The sequence below is a fragment of the Protopterus annectens genome, chromosome 5.part0 (genome assembly GCF_019279795.1).
Source record: "Protopterus annectens isolate FY-2018-M chromosome 5.part0, PAN1.0, whole genome shotgun sequence".
In the NCBI taxonomy this organism is placed as follows: domain Eukaryota; kingdom Metazoa; phylum Chordata; order Ceratodontiformes; family Protopteridae; genus Protopterus; species Protopterus annectens.
In genome coordinates this window covers 1,843,806,151-1,843,830,538 of record NC_056735.1, presented here as the reverse complement: position 1 = coordinate 1,843,830,538, position 24,388 = coordinate 1,843,806,151, and the positions used below count along the sequence as shown (strand labels likewise).

The window sequence follows — 24,388 nt, the reverse complement described above, 5'->3', positions numbered from 1 at the left end:
GCATGTACATTGCCAGGAATTTGCAACAGTTGGAATGTCCTCAAATGTTCTTCATCAGCAGAATCCATGGTATGAATACTTTTTCCTACACAGATTGCCTTAAGGTCCTATTTCTATAGTCAGTCTCCTACAGGTTGAGAGGAAATCTATGCCTTGCATATAAGGCATCTCGGAACCAGCTCTGATGGAACTCTTGCACATCCACAAGACGGAGCATCAGAAACACTAGATCCAAGGATGTGAACTTTGCCTGCGACATAAATAGAACCTGCTGGAGGGACAGATATCTGTCTGAAAGGATCCCTGCACTATGACATAAGTCCCCATCTATGTGAAGCAGAGTTCATCTCTGACCCTATCCAAAAGAATCCTTGATCATTGCATGGGAAGTTGCAAATTACCCCCCAGTCTGTCCCCTATGTCTCTGATGGACAGAAGTCGACAGTAAGGAAATTAATCCCCCACTACCTCCCCCCACACATAACGCTTTGCAGTCACATTACTAATATACCACACCATATAGACATCCAAGGAACTCTGGGACAGAATTGGGTTGGGTTGTACAGTTAGGCTTGTAAAGACCCTAGTGGTCATTAGCCAAGTGTAAACTTATGAACCTATGAAATTGTGGAAACAACACTGTCACTCATCCTATGTTATGATTCAAGATGAACAGGCGGGGTAGTTCGTTTATATGCTTTATTATATAGAAACACATCAGGATGGATAGCAGCAATATGAAATATAAATGAACCGATTAACTGACAGACCATAACATACGTACATGCTTACATCTCAACAGTTCTCTACAAAATGGCAGTCTAGCTCACACGTGCACAGTATTTATACACGTGCAAGCCCATGGAAAGCTTCTTGAAGGTATACATACATACTGATCTACATCCTTCCTCTTTATTGAATTGCCCACAATAAAATGACATTTGAAAAAGACATGCTATTATACAGACACTGAAAAATAAACACAACATTCATGTCCAAGTTGCCGTGTATCTGGAACATGGTCTCAAAATGCAACCTGATCTAGTGATATAGCAATTAGGACTGGGTTTAGCAACAGGGACAGTCATTGGTGAACAAGCTGTTTTAGGAGTTTCAGAAATCTTCTCAGGATCAGGGATATTTGCTGGATTCTCCTCTGGAACTGGAACACTCGATAACTCACTCTGAGATCTAAAGTCTTTTCACAGGCAAGATGCTGCAATACAGGATCAGACACTGGTACCAAATGTTTCCGATTCTGCCTAAATTCTACTCCTTGTGATTCTACAATGTACGATCTCTGCTCTGGACATACACTTTTCATGACTCCAATCCAATTAAAACCTTTGGACTTCTACATCCTCACTTTCTCCCCTTCTCGTAATGGATTGAGCGGTTTGCTGGACTTACCATAGTTGGACTTCTGGGACAAATGCCTTTTCATAAGTTGAGCTCTCACTGCTTTGTTGTTCTTAGCACAGGGAACCAACAGATTGCTACAGATTGGTAGTGTGGTTCTGGTTTGTCTCGACAAAAAACTTTGTGCAGGTGAACCAAGATCTTTATCACAAGGAGTATTTCTGAGACTCAGGAGACACAGAAAAACATTGCTATTTTCTTGTTTCAACTTCTCTAATCACTGTTTCGCACTTTGAACTGTACGTTATGCCAAACTATTTGACTGTGGGTACTCGTGGCTACTCGTAACATGAATAAAGTCCCATTCTTTATAAAATCTCTTAAACTGCTGGCTTATAAACTGTGTACCATTGTCAGAAATAACTTTGTGCGGACTACCATGGACTGCAAAATGATGCTTCAGCTTATGACAGTACTGGATGCTAGAGTAGGAAGTAGGCCAATCTCAAACCAATTTGAATAAGAATCTACTAACATTAAGTAATGTTGACCATTCATTCGAAAATGTCTGTAGCTACTGTCGACAGAGGTAGTTCAGGGATCTGGTTTAGCTGAAGTGGTTCTTTCTGTTGATGTGGCTTAGTACTATTACATACAGAACAAAATGAAAATACTCTCTCAACATCCTTTGACATAGAAAACCAAAATTCTAGTCCTCTCACCCTTATTTGGTAGAATCAGTTCCTGGGTGGCCAAGATGCAAGATGGTAATATATTCTTGTTGCAAGGATTTTGGAACAATCACTTTTGGACCTTTCATGATGATACCATTGTCAAATAAAATATCCTCTCTGTAAGGAAAATAAGGTTGCAGGTCATGAGGTAAACAAGATTGCTTTGACGGCCATCTTCAAAGTGGTTGAGCTTCTGAAGAATTGGATCTGAAGCTGTGTGACTTCTAAGCTTATCAAGACATGTGGAAGAAACATTTCTTACTTCCATGACTTCAAAATCAAGTTTCTCATTTTCATGTTGTTCAGTGGTATTTCTGGGCGATCTGAATAAAGTATCAGCAAGATAACAGAAGTTTGCCTTCTGTGTAGACAAGATTGAAATTGTACTTTTGCAATTTCAACATCATGCATTGCAGTCTGGCAGGAGCTGTATGCATAGGCTTTCTTAAAATAGTAACAAGAGGTTGGTGGTCAGTTTCGATCTGGATAGGTCAACCATAAATATAGTCATGGAACTTCGAACATGCAAACACAATTGCCAAATACTCGATGTTCATCGTGTTACCCTGCTGCAGTCATCACACTTGGGTTATCCTGTCGTCAGGCGGTCCCGCAGTCGGCCAGAATTCCAAAGTCTTGGTCCGGTGTTGGTTGCTGTCGCTTCTTCCCTGACGTCAGTGCGCCAGGGGTATATATAATGCATCCAACACCATTTTCTTCAGTCTTTCTTGCCGCACGGTGCCTGAAGCAGAAGCAGTTCGCAAGTGCCGGTCGGCCACTCCTGAGATTTTCGAAGTCAAATTTCAGATCCGAAGTCTTCAATAAAGCTAAGTACCCTGTTGGGGAAACTTTTCTTGCCTCAGACCGATGTCAGAAAAAGTTAATAATTGTATTTCTTGTGGGAAGCAAATACCTCATAAGGATTTTCACTCTTACTGCATACCTTGCCTAGGCCCAGACCACGACGTCACTGGTTGTCATTTTTGTGCTAGGTTTAATAAGCGTACTATAAATACCGGTGTGCACAAAAAACGCAAGGATAAGGACAGGCAGCCTAGGCCCAAGCCAGACTCCGAGGCCTCGGCTGGACCGGTCTCCGGTTCACTGGTCCTCAGTGAGGCTCAGGCACAGCCCCTGACTACCGCAGATTTGGAAACCGAGACTGCTTCGGAGCCTTTGGCAGAGAGCTCTAGGCTGACACAGCCATTTTGTTCAGCCCCTACCAACGACTCTGTAGAAAGAGATGTCGATGCTGCAGAAACACCTTCGGTTTCTGAAGGCATCTTCAGACCGATGACGCTCACCATAAAAACGTATCCTAAGCTTAAGACTCCCATTAAACCTAAAAAGACTGCACTTCAGTCTCCAGTTCAAGGCCCCGTGCCTAAGAAACAGATGCTTAAAATGGCTGAAGATTTGATCTCTTTAATCGGGGGTTCCCAACCCCCACCTGACAAAAGGCCTAGACAAGAGGAAGATTATGCCTCCTCTGATCAAGTGTCTATTTCCTCAGGCTCCTCTGAGGACCAGGATTACTCCTTCTCCCCTTATGAAGATTCTGATGCTGAGGATTCTATTCCCTCAGCTTCTCCTCCTGAAGACTACTCCTTTGGGGAAACTTTACACACTATGAGGGAACATTTTCACTGGGAAGGTCAGGACTACTCTGACTCAAAGAAAAGGCTCAGAGAGTTTCTTTTACTCCCCCAGCACAGACCACTTGCCATTCCCCCCGTTTTAGACATTGTGGATGATGTTTACTTAGAATCTAGTTTGAACCCAGATTCTCTGCCTCCTGCTCCAGCCAAACCAGACAGATACTATAGAGTGCCTGATTCACACAAATTCCTTTATAAAAGTCCTGTTGCTGATCCTGAGACTATCTCCCAGGGTCCCAGAGGGGCTAAGGCTTCTATGGCAAAAAATCCTGTACCCTCTGAAAGGGACTCCAGAGCACTAGACAGGTGGGGGAAAAAGGTTTACACCTCAGCCACTCTAGCTATGAGAGCACTAAATTGCCAATTTCACATGCTAAAATATCAGCAATTTCTCATGTCTCAGCTTAAACAAAAAATGAGCACACTCCCTTAACAGTCTGAATTGAAAGAAATGCAGGATCTGTTGCATGCAGCTGAACAGGTGGGCAAACATACTTTACAATGTGGTTTTGATTCTTTGGAGGCTTCCTGCAGAGCAGCTGTCACTGGGTCTGTTATACATAGACATGCTTGGTTAAAGGAACAAACTCTGCCTGATCATGTTAAAGCAAAGCTTCTAGATGCTCCCTTACAGCAGGATGTTCTATATGGAGTTAAGGCAGAAGAAGTTTTAATGAAAATAGAGGATAAGGCAAAATCTATGCAGACAGTCAAATACTTTCTACAGGTACAGCCCCCTCGCTTCAGCAGAAACTGGCCAACTAAAAATTGGTCCTTTCCAGCTACTGAAAGACCACAGAGGGGTAAATACAGACGTCCAAGAGGTAGAGGACAACCACAAGCCCAATACAAACCTCGACAATGGGGCACTGCAACACAGAAGGGAGGAGAAGACAGACCCCAATCCACCAGAAGGCAAACTCAATGACTTGCACCTCATCTGGCCAAGCAACAGTCTCTTGGCAGCTCCCTTGGGAGGAAAACACGCACTTTTTTCAGACAACTGGCACATTGTCACAAAGGACAAATGGGTCCTAGACATAATTTCACGAGGATACAGATTCCATTTCCACACCTTGCCAATGAAAAGAGGAATGCCAAACCTGCCACAAAATCAATGGGCAGAGGCACAAAAACAAATTACAGCACTCATGGATATGAGAGCCATTCAACTGGTACCTACACGAGAGCAAGGCCAAGGATTTTACTCAAGACTCTTTCTAGTCCCCAGAAAGGACAATGCCTGGAGACCAATTCTGGACCTTTCAATTCTAAACACCTTCTTACAAGTACCCAAATTCAAGATGCTAACACTACAGCAGCTTCTTCCCATGCATACCTGCATGTCCCTATCAGACAAAGTTGCAGAAGATACCTCCGTTTCTTTGCAGGTTCAACCCATTACCAATTCTCTGCACTGCCCTTTGGCTTATCTGCTGCACCCAAGGTCTTCACAAAATGCCTGGCACCAGTAATTGCATACTGCTGACAAAGAGGAATTCAAATATACCCATACTTGGACGACTGCCTCATTCAAGCAGAAAGCAAGGACATCCTCTTACAACATCTGGCTTTTGTAAAACATCTTCTAAGTTGCCTGGGGTACACAGTAAACGAAAAGAAATCAAAACTAGTACCCTCACAAAATATGACATTCCTGGGTGCCAGCTTGAATACAACGGCCCAGAAGGCTTATCTGACGCCAGACAAACAACTACAACTGACTCAATATTTCAAAACAATGGCAACAAAGACCCTACTCCCTGCAAGAAAAATTCTGCTGGCCTTGGGCTTCATGGCATCTTGCATACTACTAATACCATTTGCAAAGCTGCATATGAGGAAATTACAGTGGTACCTAAAAAGTGTATGGTCTCAACACAGCCACAGCTTGGACACAATGATATCTCTCATTCCCTGCCTACAACAGGAGTTTCTATGGTGGTCACAGGCATGTCACCTCAACAAGGGTCAGCCTTTCACCTTGCCCCCAGCCAGGCAAACTATGACAACAGATGCATCGAACTACCCCTGGGGGTCACACATGGCAGGACAGTGCGTTCAAGGCTTATGGACTGCAGATCAAAGGAATCTGCACATCAATCAAAAAGAGATGCTAGCTGTACAGAATGCTCTGACAGCCTTCAAGAACCTATTACATCCAGGACAACTTACAATAAGGATGGACAACACCACAGTAATGTGGTACATAAACAAACAAGGAGGTACACACTCCTACCCCCTATGCAGACAAGCAATGACCTTGTGGAACACAGCATTGGCTTACCAAGTTCAGTTACAAGCTCAATTCCTGCCAGGAAAAAAGAACACATTGGCAGACGACCTCAGCAGAAACATCTTGGATCCCCACGAGTGGAAGCTGGATCCACAAGTATTTGCAATGATAACTCAAAAATGGGGTCTTCCAGACATAGACCTGTTTGCCAGCCCCCAAAACTATCAGCTAACAAAATTTTGTATAAGGACACTTCACCATCAAGCTTGGAAAGTGGACGCACTCTCATTCAGTTGGAAAAACCTGGCAGTATATGCCTTCCCTCCATTGCCTCTCCTCACAAAGGTGCTATTGAAAATCAGAAAGGAGAGACCACGACTGATACGTATAGCCCCAGACTGGCCACGCCAGCACTGGTACCCACTATTAAGGAATATGGCCCAAGACCCACTTTGGATTTTGCCACAAATTGCTCATTTGCTCACAGCAAAACAATCAGATTCTACACAGCCAGCTCAAAACCTTAAATCTGGCTGCATGGCAAATCAACTAAGCATCCAGCCAGCTCCTCTCTCACAAACAGTTATGGAGGTTCTTCTGGAAGCTAGGAGGCCCAGCACCAGGAAGGCCTACTCGGACAAATGGAAAAGATTTTGCGCCTGGAACCAAGCTAAAGGCCAAAACACACTTCAACCTCACATGGCTCAGATTCTACAGTATTTAACTGAGATGTTGCACAAAGGACTTTCTTTTTCTTCCATTAAAATCCATGCATCAGCTATTTCAGCCCACTACAACACGGATCCACCCTTATTTTCACATCCACTTCTAAGACAGTTCTTCAGAGGGGCAAAAAACATTAGACCCCCCAGGGGAGCACCTACACCAGCATGGAACCTCAATTTTGTTCTGGAAAAACTTACGCTACCTCCCTTTGAACCAGCTTTCTCTGCAGATCTACAGTTTCTATCATGGAAGACTGCCCTGCTGCTAGCAATAACTTCAGCTAGAAGAATCTCAGAGCTGCAGGCACTAATGGCAGTGGAACCTTTCCTCATTTTTTCCATCAAGACAGAGTTTCTCTACGTACTAATCCTTCCTTCGTACCTAAGGTGGTTTCCAGTGTGGCTTTAAATCAAACCATCCACTTACCCACCTTTTTCCCAAATCCACAGAACAACGGAGAAAGACTACTGCATTCCTTGAACATTCACAGGCAACTTCGTTACTACTTGGATAAAAATAAGGTTTTCAGAAAATCTGACCAGCTCTTTGTATCCTATGCTACAGCTTCACAAGGGAAGGCTATATCAAAACAAACCATTTCCAAATGGATAGGACATTGCATTCGTTTTTACTATACCCATCATGGAAAACCAGTTCCTGCTACCATTAGGCCCCACTCTACCAGGGCAACAGCTACATCTACAGCCTTCCTCAGGGGGGTTCCAACCAAGGAGTTTTTGGAAGCTGCAACTTGGAGTTCAGTACACACCTTTACCAAACACTACCACTTACCACTTTACTCTAAGACAAGAGCTGGCTTCACCACTGCAGTTCTGCAGGGCCTTCTAGCTTCCTCTAACCCTCTATGAATCCTCCACCCATCCTTAGCTTTGGGATTCTACCCAAGTGTGATGACTGTAGCAGGGTAACATGATGAACATAGTACAATTTTGTACCTACCATAAATGTAGATGTTCGAGTGTACACCCTGCTGCAGTCCAGGTTACCCCCCCCCCCTCTCCATCCCCTCTGATCTAACTGACTAAATCTCTACAAAACCTTCCTGATGTATTTGCTTATAGCTAGAGGGATTTTGTGTTTATGCTAAATCTTCATAAATTGGTACTAATTACTGACCACCTTTTTGGGGGCACCTGACATCTGGGGCAAGAAAAACTGAAGAAAATGGTGTTGGATGCATTATATATACCCCTGGCGCACTGACGTCAAGGAAGAAGTGACAGCAACCGACGCCGAACCAAGACTTTGAAATTCCGTCCGACTGTGGGACCGCCTGACGACAGGATAACCCAAGTGTGATGACTGCAGCAGGGTGTACACTCGAACAGCTACATTTATGGTAGGTACAAAACTGTACTTTCTCAATCTGGACATAATGCACCTCTGTCTGGGTAAGAGTTCTCAATGCATAGGCTACTGGTCTACCATCTTGAATGATTGCACCAAGACCAAATGTCAAAGCATCATAATAAGGAGTTACTGGTTTGTGAACATCATTATATCTGAGAGTTGGTGGACTGGCAGTTCTCGGTTTCAGGACATCAAATGCTCTTTGATAGTGCTCTGACCAGGATCAGGATACATTTTTGCCTGTCAACTCTCTGAGCGGTGCTAAAAGTTGGCTCAAATCTGGAATGAACTTGCCTAAATAGTTAACCATGCCAAGAAAACGTAAGGCTTTTGCATCCAAGAGAGAAAAAAACAGTGGCATTTGGCATAAGAGCAGCAACTTCTTCGACTGTAGGCATTGGATGATGAGGTGTTTTCAGTGATTTATTCAGATCTCTTGCATCAATACATATTCTGATATCATCTGAGCTTTTCATATGAGCTACCACCATGGAAGATACCCATTCAATTGGTTCATTAACTGGACAAATCACACCTTGCTGCACGATTTTGTTTAGCTCAGCCTTGACTCTGTTCTGCTTAGCTACTAAAACTTTCCGGGCTGGTCTGACAACTGGGCTGACTTCAGGGTCTAACTTCATAGAGTGCACAACAGTGAGTTTGCCTAATTTGTCTTCCAAAATATCAGTATAGGTAGAGAAAATAGTCTGGGCAAAATTAGAACAGTGGTCTTTTAAGCTTTCATGGTGGACTTCATTATTAAATGAAAGTAGTCCCATTTCAAACTGTCTCTGAGGCCTAATAATGATTGTACTTGCCTTTTGACTAGGTAAAATTGCAAGTCATTGCTGTTCCCAGCAGAGTAACATGAAAGCAGTACTGAACTTTCATTCTAAATTTCTTCACCACCATAAGCAACAAGCTTCACGCACTTTGCCAAATCAAGCTTTTCACCAGCATATACTCTAGTCAATGCTTCTGCTGACATAACGCTTTACTGGAAAGGCTCACCCAGACTGTACTACAGTTTGCTGTGAGGGAAAGGTTAGTTTGCTTTTTATTTGTTGTATTCTGTATTACCTTACTGCCTTTTTCTATTTTGTATACTGTGATTTGTTTTCTTTACACTGTGTTTTACTTGTATTCTACCTTTAACTGCATATTAAAACTTGAAAAGAGACCACAGCTCTGTCTCTTGTGAGCCAAACAGAATTTTTTCCCACCTGGTTACTGTTGTGTTCTTAAACACTACTGCCTTTCTAGTTGCCTTCCCCTTATGTTAATTTGACCATATATCTCATTTCCTCTCTGCTTTTACTGGCTGGTGTGAGTAAGCACAAAATTATCATTTTGTGAAATCACTCCCCTTCAAGTATTTAAATTTATTGGCCATCCTACTGTATTCCATAGTACCAGAATACAAAAGTGACCACCTCCCTTTCAATCTGTGTCGCTGTTTTAAAAATAGTGACTCTCCACTAAAACTTTTAGACAGGTAAAAGTTAAGTTACCTACTTTCACATCTAACTCCTCTGGCACATACTAGAGTGTTTAGGATAAACCTTTTTTTTCATCTTACCTTTAAGCATCTTTTGCAAGACCATCAGTTATTGGAGAGCCCACATTCTGCCTCTCAGTAGTCATCTTGGTATTAGGGAGACTGCTGATCACCAGAAATCTTAATAACTGCTTTATAGGTGACAGCTAGGAATCTGTGCTTATATTCTGATCCTGGTGAGAGTAGGAGCAGAGTGCATTGATTCCTGACTCTTTCTGGTTGGAGAGTGAGTGTCTGTGCTTAACGTACCTGATTGGTCTGGTTGCTATTTGAGGCATCTAGCATTAAAAGGCTATAAGCCTGCAGACCCTTGCATCATCTGGGACAAGACTGTGGATCACCAAACAGGCTGTGGCCTGCTTCTCTTCTTGGGATTGGTGCTAACATTTTGCTTTTGGTGAGAGAAGAAGCAAAGGAGTATTGTATCCCAAAAGAGTGAAGCTGTGCCGAGACCAGCATTAGTAGTAGCCAGGCAGTAGCCTTTCATGCGACTCCCCTCTTTTCATCATTCTTGAAAACCTAATTGTATATTTTTCAGTAAGTACTACTTGATTTCTTCTTAACTTCAGAATATCTGCCTAAATACTTCATCCTTAAATGTCCCTCTCACTAGGTTGAATAAGGAGAAGGTAACAGTCAGGTGTGTATCAGGTGCCAGAATCCGACACATAACACACGTACTCAGGTCATGCCAGAACAAGTACAAATATGACTCTGTCACTGTCCATGTGGGTGTGAATGACCTGAGACGCACCTCCCTGGGCTACATGAAAAGAGACATGGAGGGATTATGTGGCCCAGGCAGGTATGACCCTAGCCCTGAGCAGCATCCTACCGTTGCCCAGAATGATACCACAGTACAAGCAGAAAGTGATTGACTTCAACAATTGGCTAAGTTTCTGGTGTCATTATAAGGGGATCCAGTATCTTCTTGTGTTGACATGATTGACAGACCTCGATGCTTTGCCCGAGATGGCCTGCATCTGTCACCCCTGGCTTTCCGGATACTGGTTAAGGCTCATCACCCCTACAGTGCGTTTTTTAGGCGATGTTCCAAAGACCAAATTACCACCATAACAGCTACAAACAAATGCAATCTGAGGGTCAAGCTGCTCAATGCTAGAAGTCTAAATCTCAATATGTACTCACTCGAAGCACTTCTCAAAATGGAGAATATCGACATTTGTGCTGTAACAGAGACCTGGTGTAAAGCAGCAGAAAGCATCCCCGTGCTACCAGGCTATAACTCATTCCACACCTTTTGGCCTCATAACATTGACTGAAGCTCCAAAGGCAGTGGTGTCTCCATATTCATAAAGGATATGCACAACTCCAGGCTAGTAGCCCAACATAACGCATCTGAGATACTTCAGGTACAACTAACATTGGGTAAGACGGCGATTCAGGTCGTAGCCTGCTTATAGGTTCCCAATCATGTCCCAAGACTCTCACTCCACGTTCCTAAGCATGTTGGACTCTCACTCCATGTTCCTAAGCATGTTGGAAACTATTAGGGTCCAACCCAACACTCTCATACTAGGTGACTTCAACTACCCCTCCATCAACTGGGAAAACTGCTCATGCACCAATACACAATTCATCATTTCCAATGCCCTCGACCAGCTCATTCTTACCCCCACTAGAGGAAGCAACATCCTTGACTTGGTTATTACTAACATGTGCAACTGTTGCTCAACACCAATAGTCAATTCTTCCCTGGCTAGATCTGACCACAAACTAATCACCATGTAAATCCACATCTCACCCACACCCACCCCACAAAGGTAACCACCATGAAATAACTTCTCCAAAGCTGACTTTGGGCTCCTAAAAACAGAGGTGGCTAACTTCACAGCAATGGAAAATAGATGCATGACTGCCGAATCATACACCAATGCACTGTACGAACACATACATAAATGCATGGAACTAGCCATACACAAAAGAACCAAGATGCTCTCCTCCAAAAACAAGGAGGCCAATCTGGTGGTCTTCTGCCATTAATAAACTCTACAACAGAAGGAAGAAACTGTTGCAGAAAAAGGTGAAGTCCCAAGACGAGAAAAACTCCCTTATTAGCCTCAACAAAAAGTTGAGATCCCTCATCAAAACCTCTAAAGCCAGTTATGAAGGCAGAATTGTGGCAGACACTAAAAACAACCACAAAGCCTTGTATAATTATATCAGAAATCTCCACGACAATACCCAGGTTTGCGCTGAGTTACTGCTCGATGGTACCTCCTATACTGAGCCAACAGATATTGCCAACATACTGGCTGACAGATTCATTGCCAACTTTACCCCCCCCCCCCCCAAGGACCAGTCACAGTACTGGAGGAATGCCAGGCACACAGCATTACTGCAGCACACATTAAAGCTGCATTGTCCAAAGCCAAGAATACAGCTTCCATGGGACCCAACAATATCCCTAGATGTGTTCTACATGTACTACAAAGTGAACTGGCACCACATCTGTGTGCCCTGTTCAATCACAATCTCACCTCAGGCTTTGTCCATACCAAATGGCGCACTGCTATAGTCATCCCTCTCCATAAAGGGGGAGCGACTACAGACCCTGGGAATTATTGCCCCGTTAGCCTGATGAGTCTGATATGTAAGGTTATGGAGTGAATTATCATGGACCTAATTAACAAGGATATAGGGAAGCTCCAAACTCTAGATCCCACACAGTTTGGTTTTGTGAAAGGTAGATCATGTCTGCTCGACCTGGTTGACTTCTTTGAGTCGGTCACCAGAGCTGTGGATGAGGGCAAGGCAGTTCATGCAGCCTACCTCGATCTGGCCAAGGCCTTTGATACCATTCCCCACTCAGGAGTTATTGATAAACTCACCAAACTAGGCATTGACCCCTATATCACTAGGTGGGTTGCAAATTGGCTCACAGATAGAACCCACAGTGTGAAAGTAGCGGAGTCCAAGTCAGACTGCCGACCAGTCACGAGTGGAGTCCCACATGGATCGGTCCTGGTTCCTCTCCTGTTTGGCATCTGCTTCTGCGAAGTCCAGGACAACATGGAAGGACTCTGGCTGACCAAGTTCATAGATGACTGCAAGCTGGGAGCCATTATTAACTCCCCAAGTGATGTAGACATCCTACAGAAAGGCCTCACTGAGACCAATGACTGGTTTCGAAACCATGGCCTTTAGCTTAATGCCATAAAATGCGTCGTCATCTCCTCTGGGAAAAACTCACTTCCCACTAATTACCACATCAATGGGAGCCCACTAAACACTGAAAGTGTTATAAGAGATCTGGGGACACAGGTTGACAGCGACCTCTCCTTCGACCACCACATTGCCACTGTGGTCAGAAAGTCAATCTGTGTGGCACATCTTATTACCAAGGGTTTTGCATCCAGGAAGAAAGAGGTCATCATCTCTCTCTACTCTTCCCTCATTAGGCCAGTCATCGAGTATAATGCCCCATTTGGCATGTACCTCGTTAGACGCATGCAACAGCTGGAAAGACCACAAAAGTACCTCACAAAGAGGATCCAGGGCCTTAAACACATGTCCTGCATGGGCAGACTCAAAAAAACTCCAGCTATTCTCTGTCTCATATTTATTTATTATTTATTTACTTACATTTGTTGACCGAGAGAGTCCGACTGGACACAGGTCCATTTTCAGAAAAGCTCCACATTATTATTTGCATTATGCAGTTAAAAAAACACAGCATTTAAATATAGACATTAGTCCATTTAAGGACACAAGACAAGAAGAAAACAGATGTAAAACAGCTGTAGAGCATAGTACAATTTTAAAATATGGTGACATATACTAAACATGGTTAAAATGTAGTTGAGATTCATCAGTGAACAATTGATACAAAATGTTTTTGAGTTGCATAACAGCCATTAGCAGTTGTTGCCACAAGAAGTTAGTATTATGTGGTAGGTAGCTGGGAACATGAGTAGCCAAGCTTGCTAAGAGTAGGTTGTTGATAGGGGGCTGAGAGAGGTAGCGGGTGGGGGGAGTGAATGGTATTAGAGGGGGGGGTTGCAAGGGCATATCTGGCAAGTTTTGAAGTGTGATTTTAGTAAGGATTTAAAGTGGGTGCAAGAAGTTACAGAGGTAATTAAGGATGGGAGGGAGTTCCAGAGTTTGGCTATAGTGCAGGAGAATAATGCTTCTCCAGCAGAGTTAATGGCTCTTGTCATCTACTAAGAGGCAATCTCTGCTTGACTTACAAAGCCATGTCTGACCCAGCTCTGTTAGAAGTGCCACATCTAAAGAAATCCAAATCCCTCTCAGTCCAGTGACCATGCATGACGGGAGTTCAACAGATGCACATGTTCATGATTCTTTCCCCAGAATCATTACCTATGATGGTTTTAAGGTATTTAACTACACAACCCTGGAGATTAACAACACATGTGCTCAATTGCTTAGCAAGGGTATGAAATTCATACCCATGAGGGGTTGGAATATAATAGATAGCATCAAAGAAGTTAAGAAATATTGTAGGAAGTTGAACCTGGCTCTTCAATTTGACAAACAACCAGATTCTGAATACAAGAATATGGGTATAGCAGGGACTACCCTCAAGAAAAAAAGCACCTATATCCCTACATCCAATCCCCATGTTACTAATTTCGAACACCTTGTTTGCAATGACATTTATTGGACATATAACAAGAAGAAACATAACAACAGTGATGTTATAGACAATCTCACTTGTATGGAAAGGAAATGTCTATCCGACCTCATCTCGAATAGGGACATTAGAGTCATGAAACCCGACAAGGGAGGGGGGGTCGTGATTTTCTCCACTGAGGACTACGACCAAGAGATTGACTACATTCTCCATAATTCAGGGAATTATGAGAACATCTCCTTGAATCAGGTCAACATTGGTCATCAGCGCATAGACCTCATTATAGAGGAATATTTAATAGACAACAGGATCAACAACGAGACCTATTCCTTCTTGAAAGTAGATCATCCAGTACTAGCTAAGATGGTGGGCATCCCCAAGGTACACAAATCCATCAAACAACCTCCATTTCGTCCCATCGTGTCAGGTTCAAGATCCAAAACCTGCAAATTAGGACAACTGATCGATGGATGGCTCAAAAAGATATACGACAACATCCCTCACATCATCAAGGATTCTTGGAGATTTTTAGGGACCATCACCGAAGACTTATGGGACACCAATCTCATCTTTTTGACCATAGACGTCGTGGATCTTTTTTCTAGCATCCCCAGGACTGAAGGTTTGGAATTTTTTGAAAGAAGTCTTACGAAGTTCACAGACTTCTCTTGGGAAAAGATCAGCCTCCTTTGTGACATGATGTCACTAGTGTTGGATCATAATTACATCCTACATCAAGGAGAATTTTTCAGGCAGACCAGGGGAGTAGCGATGGGAGCAGCGTGTGCCCCCATCTTCGCGAACCTGGTAATGGCGGAATGGGAATCGGAGTACATTTTCAAAAGTACTCATTATAGCAACATCGCTCTGTATGTCAGATATCTAGATGACATTTTTATCCTGTGGAAGGCATCAGAAGACAAATTGCTGGAATTCATGACATACCTCAATCAAACAGTGGAATTTCTACAATTCACATATGACTACAGTCACAAAGACATGTCCTATTTAGATATCTTATTGACCAAGAATGACAGTGGATTCATGTCTAGAATTTACAGAAAACCAACATTTTCCAACGACTATGTTCATTACAGCAGCAATCACCCCCCCCCACATTTTCAGTAACATAGTCAAAGGACAATGTATGGATGACGTCCAATAAATGTATGGTGAAAACTGAAATGGACATTATCAAGGACATGTTTATTATGAGAGCCTACCCTGAGAGGATGGTGGACGAAGTTATCAATTACGTTATCAAAGAATGGGGTAAGAAATATTCCCTCCTATTAGGTACATTTCAACCAACTACTAAAGAAGATACCCTTAGTACATCTGTAGGCAGGGTATGTGTACTCATGTATTCCCCCAACACATACATGATTCAAGAAATTTTGGAAAGGCACTGGAAAATACTGATGATTACGGACAAGGAGCAAATTTTGGGTAACAAACCCAGATGTGTTTTTAAAACAGCCCCCAACTTGAAGAGGCTATTACAAAAAGATGGTTACACTAAAATGAATGCAGACACAAACAAAGGGACTACGAAATGTGGTAATTGCAAACAATGCAAATACATCAATTTGAGCAAAATTATAAAACTGGATGATGTATGTCACACCACTATTAAATGCAAAAGGGGAAACTGCAAAAGCAAACAGGTGGTCTATTTGGCTATTTGCATTTACTATATAGGCAAAACAGAGAGACAACTAAATAGACGCATCTATGAACACCAATATAAAATAGGGAAGCGTGACACAAAGAATGCATTATACAGGCACATTTTAGATAAAGGTGAAGACCATAGTTTTCTTTTCTCTATCATCGAGCAGGTGGACATTACACCATTTGGAGGGGATTGGAAAACGAAGTTGGCATTAAGTGAAAGCAAATGGCAAATTATGACCGACTCCACAAGACCACCTGGCCTCAATGATTTTATTAGTATAAAACCATTTTTAGCATTGGAATAGTATATTTATAATTATTCATAATTATTTTTAACAACGAATCTGGAGAGGCATTTTTGTATTTTTACGTATGTTTTAGTAAGGATAGATTTTTAAGAGGGAACAGCGGATGCACAGCTTAATATAATATATTATTTTTTTACATTTTTAACAATTGTATTGAACTTTCTGTAACCCGACAATGTTTAGTTTTTATTCATATGGATGCTTTTCATATGTATATTAGGGACAATGAAATATTTGTGACTAGATTATGAAAACATTGATTTTAACACCATACATCTTTAAATAATTTTTGGCGGTTTTATCTATCAATTAATCAATTAGTGGGACATAATTATGTGTGTATATAAACCTTGTCTTTGGTGACATTATTTGTTCTGATGAAGGCTGGGGTACAGCTGAAAGCGCTTAACTTGGATATAATAAATTCAGTATTTTGATATTACCACAGTTTGTCTTGAATTGTACATTCTACGTTTGAGATTATCGTCCTTTTGCACGAGCAGGGTTTCTCACTCCTCCATCTCACAGTCACAGCTGTAGAGCATAGTACAATTTTAAAATATGGTGACATATACTAAACATGGTTAAAATGTAGTTGAGATTCATCAGTGAACAATTGATACAAAATGTTTTTGAGTTGCATAACAGCCATTAGCAGTTGTTGCCACAAGAAGTTAGTATTATGTGGTAGGTAGCTGGGAACATGAGTAGCCAAGCTTGCTAAGAGTAGGTTGTTGATAGGGGGCTGAGAGAGGTAGTGGGTGGGGGGAGTGAATGGTATTAGAGGGGGGGTTGCAAGGGCATATCTGGCAAGTTTTGAAGTGTGATTTTAGTAAGGATTTAAAGTGGGTGCAAGAAGTTACAGAGGTAATTAAGGATGGGAGGGAGTTCCAGAGTTTGGCTATAGTGCAGGAGAATAATGCTTCTCCAGCAGAGTTAATGGCTCTTGTCATCTACTAAGAGGCAATCTCTGCTTGACTTACAAAGCCATGTCTGACCCAGCTCTGTTAGAAGTGCCACATCTAAAGAAATCCAAATCCCTCCACACCACAGGTTCCAGAGACCTCAACCTTATTACCACAACCAGCAGAACATGCTGGAGGGACAGTTTCATAACCCAGAGACTGCCCATGCTCTGGAATAGACTTCCCATACATGTCAAGCAGAGCACCTCACTGGCCCTCTTCAAGAGAAATCTTGATGAGTGGATGGGAAATAGAAAGTTCAACCCGGGGATCACTTCAGTGGCTCTACTTGATAGAGGCACTGGGAACTAATGTCTGGCGGCACAATGCCAGGGCACGTTAGTGGTCTAGGCTTGTAAAGGCTCCAGGGCCATTAGCCTAGTACACACCTATGAACTTTGAACCTGTGTCAACGTTGTGCTCTGTGGGTCTTCCATCTATCCAAACAGTACAAAATACTCCATTCTTTGCCCATAAATCTACTGCATTGACTGTTTCACTTAGCACAGACACACCATCAACATAAAAAGTAGGGTCACAGCTTTCTAATTGATCAACTTGTCTCGTTGAATGTTCTCTTTTAATAAAAGAATGTGCCTCTTCTGATTTACAAAATCTTTGGAAATGTGACCAAAAGCTAAGCACTTTTCTCTTTAATACTCATGATTACCACCACAATTACGAAAGTTGACTATGAGGCTAGGTGAGGGAACATGCCTAGCGTTTGCTGACTCATGCTTGTGCATGCTCTAGAATTTGCTAGAAAGCTATGGGGTTTCCCAGGAAGTAATATACAAAAGCAACAGTAGGAGACACCAACACGATTCAAGATCTTCACTATTGTCAAAGTCCAAACATGAGACAGCATAAAAGTCCAAAAATCACTTTAATAGAAGATAAATAAGCGCTTTCGCGTAGTGCAAAGCTACGCTTCATCAGATAAATTTACAAAGAATAATACAAACTTAAATACAATCCATTTTGGCGGGATAGTTAGCCAATAAATCAATAATTGAATTAGTGAAATAAATCTTAATCATTTTATCCACCTATCAATGATTACTACTAAAATTAACAGCCTTAAAAAATAATAAAAAGAATTAGAATAAAAAATGTGCATAAAAACAACAGTACAAAACTTCTGTACATACAGCGTAGTCTCATGTCTCATTCTCCAGAGACTAGAAACTAAATGCACTATTTCCGTCGCAATAATGGTAGTACAATCAAAGCAGCAAGCTTCAATAGCAAAAACTGATGAACCAGCAAAGATATATTAAGTAAATACATCTCACAGGTATCAAAAGAATATATATATGAATATATATTTAGCTAATATATTTAGCTATTGTTTTCTGTCTATAGTCTTGTTCTTAGCTTCATAAAAGAGCATAGCAATTTTTTGACAATAATATTTTAAGTATATGTTATATTAATACATATTATCAGCTGTTTTACACATTTGTATATATTTTTTATTCTCAACATATGTGATGACTTAGGTCATTCATAAGAATTTACTGTTCATGTATATATATTTTTTTCTGTACTTAGTGCCTAATAGAATTTCTCGAAATATACTCAGTGTGTTCACACACATGTGTTTTTTCCATAGATGTATTTGATTGTTTTAATTCATTTTAGTCTGCATTATGCAATATGGTGATTGATGTAGCGCACAGTTACACTTTCTAGTTTTAAAGGAGTGCATTTGTTCTTTGATACTTAGCTCCCTTCACTTCCTTGTTTTATATAGTCATCACGTGACCTACAGGCAACAACATGTCTGCCAAACAATGTATCTACTTGCGACATTGTCCTTGGTTTCTGTTGCACTTTTATGCTGGTTGGGACTAATCTATTACAAGATCGTCTACTTTGTCCAGTCGCTATATTGGGTTTATGCAGTAATAAGTTCTTGGCCAAAATGGATTATACTGGGGCTTATGGATCTGTTATCAGGTATAGTTATTTACTAACATGTTTGTTCTCAAAGCGAATTTATCTGTTGTCCTTTTACGCATCTGAATATTGTTTGTTTTATTGCTTCGTATATATGGAGCTCTATATTTATTTCTATAACGGAAATATTTGTATCTGTCGCTATATGCCTTTGAATATCAAAGGGTTGCTAAGTAGTTCCATGTCTGAGGAGTTCCGTTATGTATATACTATGGTCTATTTGTTGTACCATGATTTTACAATTTGAATGGTTCTACAGGTACTATTGAGTAAGAGTCTTTAACATCAGTGCATTTATACTGGGTCGTATGTTTTGGCAATGACAGTTTGGTTTCTTTTGTTTTGGGTTTGAATTCTAAACTCATATTTAAACTGATTCAACAGGGGATTGTATGGGATGTGACCTATGCGTGTGTCGACTTGATTTATTTCCGGATGTGTCTCTTTTGATACCTGAGAGATGTATTTACTTAATATATCTTTGCCGGTTCATCAGTTTTTGCTATTGAAGCTTGCTGCTTTGATTGTACTACCATTATTGCGACGGAAATAGTGCATTTAGTTTCTAGTCTCTGGAGAATGAGACATGAGACTATGTTGTATGTACAGAAGTTTTGTACTGTTGTTTTTATGCACATTTTTTATTCTAATTCTTTTTATTATTTTTTAAGCCGTAAGGCTGTTAATTTTAGTAGTAATCATTGATAGGTGGATAAAATGATTAAGATTTATTTCACTAATTCAATTATTGATTTATTGGCTAACTATCCCGCCAAAATGGATTGTATTTAAGTTTGTATTATTCTTTGTAAATTTATCTGATGAAGCGTAGCTTTGCACTACGCGAAAGCGCTTATTTATCTTCTATTAAAGTGATTTTTGGACTTTTATGCTGTCTCATGTTTGGACTTTGACAATAGTGAAGATCTTGAATCGTGTTGGTGTCTCCTACTGTTGCTTTTGTATATTACTCCTCTTTCGTTTTGGTGAGAGGCACCTTTAGCTGAGAGTTGTGGTCCTGGTTTTGGTTTCCCAGGAAGTGTTACAGGACCTCCAGCAGCCCCCATGTGCTTGGGCCTTTTTCTTTTAACCACGTGCTGCATACTGTCAACATGAGCATTAGAAGATACTGGAAGCACGCATTTCTCATTTGTAAGCATATTTGTGTGCTTTTCTGTGAGCGTGTGTATTTGACAAATCTCAATAGCCTTATTCAAAGTTATATCACTGTAACGAAGCACAATCTTTCTCACAGCATCATCTTTAACACCACACACAACTCTGTCTTTTATCAAGTCATCCCTTAAATCACCACATCTGCACATTTTAGCTTTGTTTCTCAAGTCAAGTTGTCTATGCTGCAAAAGTTTCCTCAGGCTTTTGCTTTTGTACCCTTGTGTAAGATAGTGTCTTTCCATTGTAATATTCATTTTGGGGGGAGGTTACACATTTCTCTAAATTTACATTTTAAGAACTCGGGGGGGGGGTCTTCCCTTGAATCAGCCGGTACCACTATATGGCGGTTTCTCCCTCTCCTGCAAACACAGCAGGTGCATAGACAAATGAGCGCTCTATTTCTATGGCTTCTGAACCAGCTATATTAAGCAGAATAAATGCCTTTGTATGTGCATCTTTGTCAGAAAATGCAGCTTGCATGAAAATATTGTACTCTTCCTCAAACACTCTCCACTTCTCTGCAGTATTATTATCAAATACAAGTGGGCCAGGTTTTCGAAATCCGTCAGCCATGCCAACAAAGTATGCTTAAACACGCTGCAGATATGGCCTTTGTAATTGTATACAAACATGCACATCCACCAGGTACTTGTAATAACATTCCAATGCACAATGAACTCTCTAAAATACTGTACTTTGAGAAATATGCTTTGAAATGGCTGTTTTTTGCAAAATAACTGCACTGTAATACTGCACAAACTTGCAAACACTTTGTATACTTTGGATATTTTGAATAGCTTTAATTAATGAGAAAAAGTAGCACACAGTGAAAAAATGCAGTTTTCCTTATTTTATACATTTTATGTAATATGGACATTGATTCAAACATTTTCGTAACTGTTTTGAATATTTTTATCAATATGTCACAGTTTCGGACATTTCGTTTAACTAGAAATTGGTTTAGAGCGTTTTAAGTGCTTTGTTTTATATTCTTTGAATAAGAAATCATTTAAGCAAGTTTTAGTACCTAGAATTCATTTCTGACCTTTTTTTAGAGTTGTTTGTGCAGTAGGGATGATAAATTCCTCCAACATTAACTGAATGCCTCTTGGTCTTGATTCTGGATCCCATTTTGACACCATGTCGCTAGTTCTATGTTATGATTCAAGACGAACAGACAGGGTAGTTCATTTATATGCTTTATTATTATTTAGAAACACATCAGGCTAGATAAGCAGCAACATAAAATATAAACGAGCTGATTAACTGACGGACCATTACATACATGCATGTTTACATCTCAACAGTGCTCTACAAAATGGCAGTCTGGCTCACACGTGCTCAGTATTTATAAACATGTGCAAGCCCATGGAAAGCTTCTTAAAGGTATATATACATACTGATCTACAAACACATGCAGAACAATGTTCAGGAGGCGGAGTGAGGTTTAACTGAAGGCAAGAATTCAGCAATTTATGTAATACTGGACTGATGATAGTTATGAAAGAAAAAAAAGTATATGTGATATATAATGTATGCAAATGGAAAGAATGTTAATGTGCTTTGTTTTCATTTCTGTTAATGTATGTTTGCCAATGTCATAAGTGATAATTTAATAAAGGTGTTTCAAAAAAGAAAAAAGTATACTGACTATCCTTTAAATAATTTGTGCACTATTATATTTAATGCATTAAAGTTCTACTGATATATAGCACACAGTGTACTGCTCACCTTCAATGTCTTGGAATAGCACTGCCCCAAGCATACTTCTGCTGCATTGGTATATAAGGTAAACTGTTAATAAAGGCACAGTTAGAATAACTGATCTGCAGGCAGCTAAAAATTATTATAACTTGCAGCAGCAGCTGGCACAAGGTAGTGCAGACAAGCTGAAGGCAACAAGGAGCTCTTGCAAACAGCAGCAGCAGCAATGTGCAACTTGGCACATTTGAGAGCCAAGCTGTGCTAATGGTACCAACTATGCCAAATAAGAGCGGGAGCAAGATAAATGCAGGGAATATTAGCAGCTATAAGCACTTTAATACAAAACCAATTGCATCTGTACAATGTAACACATCCTGCTTCTACATATATTGCACTGGTCTGTACAGGAGCATATAGCAATGAAATGCAGCACAAAGTAGCCCAGACAAATACAGCTGCAAGTCATGTTACACTTAAAAGTCACAGCTAGCGACAAAAACAACTGCAGGTACATAAAACTCTGGCACAGTAAACAGTACTGACAAAAATGCATTTACTGCTAATATAAGCCCACTGATGGAATTGGATTAAATAAAAAAAATAAATGCTTCCCGGATGTCTTTAGGACTGGTAGCTAGATAAAATGTAGTAAGACCTGGTCAGTCCATTAGCAGTGTATAGCAAAGACATGCAGCACAAAGCAGCCCATCCAAATAATACAGTAAGCAGGTCCTGCCTTGAAGCACAGAGTAAAGGTTACCCATAAAAGTAGTATAGAGTCAAGTGCGGTACCAAGCAAATGTGGCCTTCAGCAACTTTGTTGAATAGGCAGGCAACCAAGGTGAATGTAGAGTATGTTGGGTAACTGTTAAACTGCATTGTTTAGTGCAGCAAAGCCAAATCAAGTCTGAACTGGGCAATTCAGTAGCAATGTGTAGCATGTTTTAGAATTGCACCATGTTATATCAGCACAGTGTGACATTTTGTGGCCTGTATGCTTTGCAGTGTAAGGAGAAGACAAAGTAATTTCCAAATGGCACTGACACATGTAGCTTCTAGCTAAGTTACAGTATTTTAACTCCAGCTTTCCCCTACACTATTTCATGCATATTTTGGAATGCGGTTGTGTTGGTAGATCAAAGCAGCTGTTCTATGTTGGTTGCATGTTCCACTTTGCTTTCCCAGAGCTTTTGGAATCTAGATGGAAGTATTGTATGCTTTTCAAACAGAAAAAAAGGATGAGACAATTAATTTAAGAAAGTGGAGTTGTATGAGCAGGAGTCTGTCACTAAACTGTTAAATAACAGTGATAGATGGAATGTAGTGCTATGAAAGAAGTGTAGAAAATTAATAAAGGCTGACAAAATGATGAAATGTCAATGATAATTACAAAATACCCATGTAACCCGACATAAATACAGCTTATGTATTTATCATACATGGTATGAGCATAGTTAAATGTGATAGTTGCTGAAATGAATTATGGAGCCAAAGGATGTTGCGAACCCTTGTGATGCCAGTTTTGTGAAACAAGTTTAGTGAATGTATTCTTTTTCTTTAAAATACCTTTATTGAATTATTGCTTGTGACATATGCAAAGTTACATTTATAGAAGAGTAATCAAACTGTATTAACAAGTTCACATTTACAAACATTGTACTTCACATATATTGCTATATATTGTACAGCCTAAGCAGCAGTACATAAATTATTCAATTCTTGAACAAAAGCCATGGAATCAAAACTGTACTCCCTGAACTTGTCTTCTGGTACCAATTCACTCCCAGCATCGAGAGGACTACAGTCCCTGCATCTTGTGCTGCTGTTAAAAATAACTTTGGGGTCACTGCAGTACATGTGTAAGGAGAAATCCTTCTAGTAACAGTATTTTCAGAGGAATCAGTCTTTCTGACCAACTTTGTAGAAATGCTGAGATAGACAGCTGGCTGTAGAACAATTAATCTGCTTACTGTGTGGAAAAATATTAATAGGGATAGTTGGAAAATATGAAGCTTCAAAGGAACGCTGATATTTTAGATGCATCTGTAAATGAAACTTGGGGCATGCTGCTGAAAATGTCATGTTCGTGGGTCTGGAAGAAAAAAAGGCAAATCAGTAAGACAGGTAGTGCTGGGACATAGCAGGGAAAAGTCTGCCAACCTGCATGGGAAGCTTAACTTATGAACCCTACTGCCCAGCATGTCTTGAAGTCATGTGTTATGCTTCCTCAGTAATTCAGAACATTCACAACTCAAATGTTTGTTTAAGAAACTGTGAGACCTGGTCATCACCAACATGGGCAACAGGTGTTCCACACCGGAGGTCAATTCCTCGCT

General features: G+C 40.7%; 1 protein-coding gene across 2 annotated transcripts in view; it reads left to right on the top strand.

The window, feature by feature from the left end:
- VPS36 (vacuolar protein sorting 36 homolog) overlaps positions 1-24,388 on the top strand; it is a 1,108,846-nt gene that overhangs the window by 185,676 nt on the left and 898,782 nt on the right. The window lies entirely within an intron of this gene.